General features: G+C 32.4%; 2 long non-coding RNA genes across 2 annotated transcripts; one reads left to right on the top strand and one right to left on the bottom strand.

The window, feature by feature from the left end:
- Positions 1 to 3,692: 3,692 nt before the first annotated feature.
- On the bottom strand, positions 3,693 to 4,723 carry LOC117168409. Its single transcript, XR_004466487.1, has 2 exons — positions 4,450 to 4,723; positions 3,693 to 3,957 (listed from the first exon to the last, which is right to left on the bottom strand). It is a non-coding gene; the product is annotated as an uncharacterized LOC117168409 (long non-coding RNA).
- A 14-nt stretch (positions 4,724 to 4,737) lies between these two features.
- On the top strand, positions 4,738 to 5,895 carry LOC117168410. Its single transcript, XR_004466488.1, has 2 exons — positions 4,738 to 5,138; positions 5,631 to 5,895. It is a non-coding gene; the product is annotated as an uncharacterized LOC117168410 (long non-coding RNA).
- The last annotated feature ends 206 nt before the right edge of the window (positions 5,896 to 6,101 follow it).

The raw sequence follows: 6,101 nt of genomic DNA, 5'->3' as shown, positions 1-6,101 counted from the left end.
CGAGGGCGTATACTTTGAATAAAATATTTGTTATCATTCTCTTGAAATAAATGTGTTTTTTTCTTGAAAAAATACCGGTTTCATATGTATACACCTGGTAGACTAGATCTGGCTTGTCTTTTCTTAAGCAACTCCGTTTCTTATGATCTATATTCTTGAAAGTAGCTTAACTTCTAATAGACAAATTGGTTGAGGGTGGTTGATTGGTCACGTATGCGTGGCTTCAACCGTCTATGATTTCGGCTTCGGTGAGACCCCGGGAAATTTTCTATATCACAAATTTGGTCTCAAGAACTTCATTACACTATGTAAAACACCTTACATTTTTGCAAATATCGAATTTTTCTCCAAATTATGAAAAATCATTCAAAATGTAAAAAATAGCCTTATAGGTTTCTAAATTTTCCCAAGCATTTAAGAAAACTCTTTATTTTCTTGAAAACTTTCAAAATTGTTTTAAAACTCCTAAAGTTTAATTTTAAATTTGAAAAAATCTATTTTTCTGAAAATCTTCTGAAGTTAGATTTTTTTTAATTTCTGCAAGTCGAATAAATATTTCAAAAGAATATTGAAAAAATCCTTTTTTTCTTGTTTTAAAATACATTTTTTAAAATAAAAGATTATTTTATATAAAGGAACCTTAATTTTTTTCATTATCGTAATTTTTAATTATCTTGACACCCTGCAAAATCCAGTTTATCATAAACTTCTAATAAAGGCCGTAAGTGAATCCTGAATTCGAGAGAACGCTTTAGCAATAGGTACGGCTAGACTTATATCAACAGGACCGAATCCACTTCACAATTAGAAAGAGGCATACAAAATTGTGCCGAGATATTATTAAGTGTTTCCAAGTATTTCGACGTACTCATCGAGTATATATTTCTCGTGCACGCAAATGGAGAGCGGTTGATCCCTTTTGTTATACTTTCAAATTGAATTCCTTAGTTGTTGTTAAACAAGATGCTGGCGTCCACATAAAAAAGGCCCTTATAAACGGTTCTAGTTTAACACTAGAAGGGCCGGAGGGTCGAATTTGGACTTTCTTGATATTCAAAACGCTGCTGCCCCCTTAAATTTTTTTTTGAGGCGCCAAAGTTTTATGACTTCCTATGATTAGATACTTAGTTTCTATGCGAAATTGCTTAAAACTGTAAAAATGTTGATAGGGTCTAATTTTGGCCCTTCGACCTTCTAGGTATGCGATTTTTTCGGTTAGCCTTCAACTCAATGTTCAAATTCAACTTCAAATTTAGAATATTAATCAGGTTTAAGTATTTGTAAATCAACCTGTTCACATAAAATGTGTAAAATGAAAAAATAGAACAAAGATATATTCTTCTATTAGCCCTGGCTTACCAGGGTAAGATCTAACTGAGATTTTGTCAACAGAATCCAAGCGATGCATTAGCGTAATTAGCTAGAGCGTCCGACATAGGCTTAGGTTATTAAAAATAAAACATTTTTGTTATTGTAAATTTATTATTATAAATTTTTTCTTTATAAAACTTCTAATAAATATAGTTAATTAAAAGTGATTTTAAGACTGATATAAAGATGTTGGCAAAGTAGCACACTTATAACGAATAGAGTTGGAAAACAAATCGGATATCCAGAAGATTAATTGTTTGACGTTGTGTCTTTCGCTGTCGTCGCTGTCGTCTGCGAAAACGCTAAATTTTTAATATTTCTTCCGAATAGATTGAGCTTTAGGACATGCTTCCAGATTCTTTATGATATTTAAAAAACAAGTAATTAAATAATTAGGTTTGTGGTCTCATTTCAAAGGAGAGATTTAGACTTTGGTTCAGCCGAGTTTTAATTTTTTCCGTATCACTTCCTTGAAGCATGCTGAGAGTAGAATTTGAAAGTCAGCAATTGGTCAAGAAACTGATATTTGATCACAACTGACTTTGAAACGTGATTAGTCCTTCAAAACAGAAGCGAAAAATTATTTTAATAATGTCATAAAGATTACGAAATTCCGCTTCATATGACCTCCAAGAATATATTTTTGACCTTTTGAAGAGAATATAGGGCGCAAGAAGGTTGAAAAATGCAAGAATTGCTCGAATTTTATAAATAGACCTCACTTTGTGGTATGTCCATAGAAAATTGTAGTAAAGGTATGAAATCTATACCCCACAGTCTTTAAAGTCGTATCTTTAACTTAAGATAATAAAACTGTAAGAAATATTATGATTCCAGGTTCTTTTTCTTCATATTTTAAAATCGTAAAAACCTGATTGTGTGATGAATTTTTAACATAATATTTGTCTACAAAGAATCGAATAGAGTGACTTCTGTAGTTAGAAAATCTATATTGTTATTTGAATGTTTGTAACGAATTTTCGAGATTCAAACTATGCTTTGTTTCTGAAATGCTTAGCTCTTTTGTTCGTTTTGCAACAAGTTATGTAACACAATTTTTTAGATTAATCGTGAAGGGCGATTTTTATTATTAGAATAGGTTCAGTGTTATTTCAATCTTACAAAAAAATTTTTAAGAATCTAAGTTTGCGTTATGTTTCAAGAAATTTGTTCAAAGAAAACATTTGTTCAAAGTTAAGCAGCAGAAATTTTCAGTGGAACAAAAAATAATATCTTTTGCTTATTTGTAAAGGTGTTATTTTATGTGAGGCTTCCTTAAAAATTTCTAACAAAAAAACTTTGCTGGGTTTTGCGAATACTCTCGTTTTTGTTGCTTTAGTTACAAATTACGTAACATAAATTCTTACTGTCATCAAAAAGTTTTATTTAAGTTATCAGGAAAGATGTTGAAAACCATTTTTAAATGGTTACCAACACTTATTCATGTTCTCAAGCAAATTAGATTTGCATCAAAAGAATAGCCTTGGAATAAATTTGAACATTTTAGCTATGCGAAAGAGATCAAGAATTTAGAGAAAATAAATTTTGGAATTTCTGTAAAACTAATTTATAAATTTTTTATACTTTTTAAATTATTAAAGAACATCAACATGTTTACTGAAATTTTTGATTTTTTCCGGGATAAACTTAAATTTGGTTAAAGACGAGAATACAAGATCAAAAATATGTCTAAACTTTCAACTTCAACATTGAAAATATCATACACTAATTTAACTTAAATCCAACTTACGAAATTGACAATTTTCTAAAAAAAAATCCTAACTGTACCCATTTCTCAAGAACTGATTTTAATTGCTATTAGGTTTGATCAAAAATCTAAGTTTTCTAGAAACAACTATGACGAGGATATTATTCTCATTTAAAAAAGAAGATGAGACTTTCTTAGGAAGCTAAGAATCGAGAATTGCTTCTAACTCACTTTTCGCAGAGCTAGTCACTTTTGAAGGCGAGTCTGTTCTTGAACTGGTTTTCTTAAGTGGACGCAAAATTTTGACCTGTAACTTACCTTGCATGCCGAAAAACGAAATTTTCAATTTTAAGAAAGTTTTCTGCGAATAAAAAAAACTATGTATCTTACAAAGAAAATGCTCTCAAGCAAATTTGTGGGTCTTTTGAAGTGAACAACTCTGCCTAACATTCCTTTTTCACAAGTTTTATATTTTTGCTGAAAATTAAAATATTTTATAATTTCAAAAGTAATTCCGTTTTTTCTTCGCAGGCCTTAAATCAAGGATTCTTAAAATTACTTACAATTGATTATATTTTTAATAAAGATTTATGAAAGAAAATTTACACTTGTATGTATTTTCTTGATGTTTATTAATCACTTGAAAAACATTTGTTACTATTAACAAATGGAAAACACGTCCTTAATAAGAATTCCTTAACCTCTGGTAAATAACAGTGACACGCGGAGTCGACAGTAAAACGTAAAAACAATCATGTTCTTAAAAAATACAGTGAACAATAAGAGTTGTAAATGTATTTATTGGTTGTCCCATTGCAGTTCAACATTTTAAAATTACACAAATTGTCAAAGGTCTTACGCAGAAGGTGTCCTTCATTCTAAAACAGAGAAAACAATCGTTCTTCAACATAAAATGCATAGTCCATTTTTACCTAATATTCGGGCATTCGCATGAAAATGGCCTGTATGGAGTTACGCAAAGGGTGACATGTACTAGGATAGTTTCCCAGAATTTTAAATCCAAAACGAGTGCCACAAGTTCACGTGTCACACATTTTCTTTGAACACGAAGTATGCCCTTTTGATTGCTTTAGAGAAAGGGTTATACTGCAAATAGATTTAGTGCCCCAAAATAAGAATTTTGACATTGACTTAGAATAACGTGAATATCTTTTAAACCAGAACCATTTATAAGGGTCTTTTTCATGCGGACGCCCACATATTATTTAACAATATCTAAGGAATTCAATTTGAAAGTATAACACAAAGGATGGGCCGATCTCCATTTATGTGTACGAGAAATATATTCTCGATGAGAACGTCGAAATACTTGGAAACACTTAATAATATATCTGTATAATTTTAAATACCTCTTTCTAATTGTGAAGTGGATTCGGTCCTGTTGGTACTAGTCTATTCGAACTTATTATTATAGAGGTGTCAGAACCGGCCATCTGAGAAAGTGCAATAATGCAGACTAGGAGGACGACAGTAACATTTTTCAGGGATGCCATAATGAGTGTCAAATGATGTTGAGATGTCTTTCAGACGGCCTTGTATAGTCCAGTGTTTCCAGGAAGTGGTATTTTCCGGCCCCCACCATTCTCCCGGCTAGAGGCCAATTAAGACTAGCCTGTCAGCTGTTTCCCGAGCTTGCTGCGCATCACTCACGTCACCTTAGTCTATCAACCGCGCCTGCGTGAGAATGACAATCGTGTAAGCTGAATCGGCAGAGTGTGAGCTGCACCGGTCAACCGCGAGAACCGAACCGGACCGGCGAACCGCGACCGTGAACGGCTCGTATGAATTGGCCTTTAGCCGTGAGAATGGTGGGGGCCGGAAAATACCACTCCCTGGAAATACTGGACTATACAACGCCATCCGAAAGACATCTCAATATCAATCAACACTCAATATGGTCTCCCTGAAAAATGTTACTGTGTTCCTCCTCTCGTGCATTATTGCACTTTCGCAGATGGCCGGTTCTCACGCCTCTTTAATAATAAGAATGGATAGACTAATACCAACAGGACCGGATCCACTTCACAATTAGAAAGAGGTATTTAAAATTTAACAGATATATTATTAAATGTTTCCAAATATTTCGACGTTCTCATCGAGAATATATTTCTCGTATACGCAAATGGAGAGTGGTCCATTCCTTTCGTTATATTTTTAAATTGAATTCCTTAGTTGTTGTTAAATAAGATGCTGGCGTCCGCATGAAAAAAGCCCTTATAAGCGCTTCTAGTTTAAAAGATATTTGCGCTATTCAATATCAATGTCAAAATTCTTATTTTCGGGCACTAAATCTATTTGCAGTATAACCATTTCTCTAAAACGATGAAAAGGGTGTACTTCGTGTTTAATGAAAATGTGTGACACGTGAACTTGTGGCACTCGTTTTGGATTTTTAATTCTGGGAAACTATCCTAGTACATGTCACCCTTTGCGTAACTCCATACAGGCCATTTTCATGCGAATGCCCGAATATTAGGTAAAAATAGACTATGCATTTTATGTTGAAGAACGATTGTTTTCTCTGTTTTAGAATGAAGGACACCTTCCGCGTAAGACCTTTGACAATTTGTGTAATCTTAAAATGTTGAGCTGCAATGAGACAACCAATAAATACATTTAAAACTATTATTGTTCATTGTGTTTTTCAAGTTCATGATTTTTTTTACATTTTATTGTCGACTATGCGTATTATTGTTATTTACCAGAGGTTAACGAATTCTTATTAGGGATGTGTTTTCCATATGTTAATAGTTTCATATGTTTTTCGAGTGATTAATAAACATCAAGAAAATAGATACAAGTTTAATTTTTCTTTCATAAATCTTTATTAAAAATATAATCGATTGAAAGTAATTTTAAGACTGATATACAGAGGTTAGGAAGAAGCACACTTTTAACGAATAAAGTCGAAAAACAAATCTGATATCCATAAGATTAATGGTTTGACGTTGGCTCTTTCTTTGTCGTTGTCGTCGCTGTCGTCTGCGAAAACGCTAAATTT

The sequence above is a fragment of the Belonocnema kinseyi genome, chromosome 2 (genome assembly GCF_010883055.1).
Source record: "Belonocnema kinseyi isolate 2016_QV_RU_SX_M_011 chromosome 2, B_treatae_v1, whole genome shotgun sequence".
In the NCBI taxonomy this organism is placed as follows: Eukaryota; Metazoa; Arthropoda; class Insecta; order Hymenoptera; family Cynipidae; genus Belonocnema; species Belonocnema kinseyi.
This window is presented reverse-complemented; position numbering and strand designations above follow the sequence as displayed.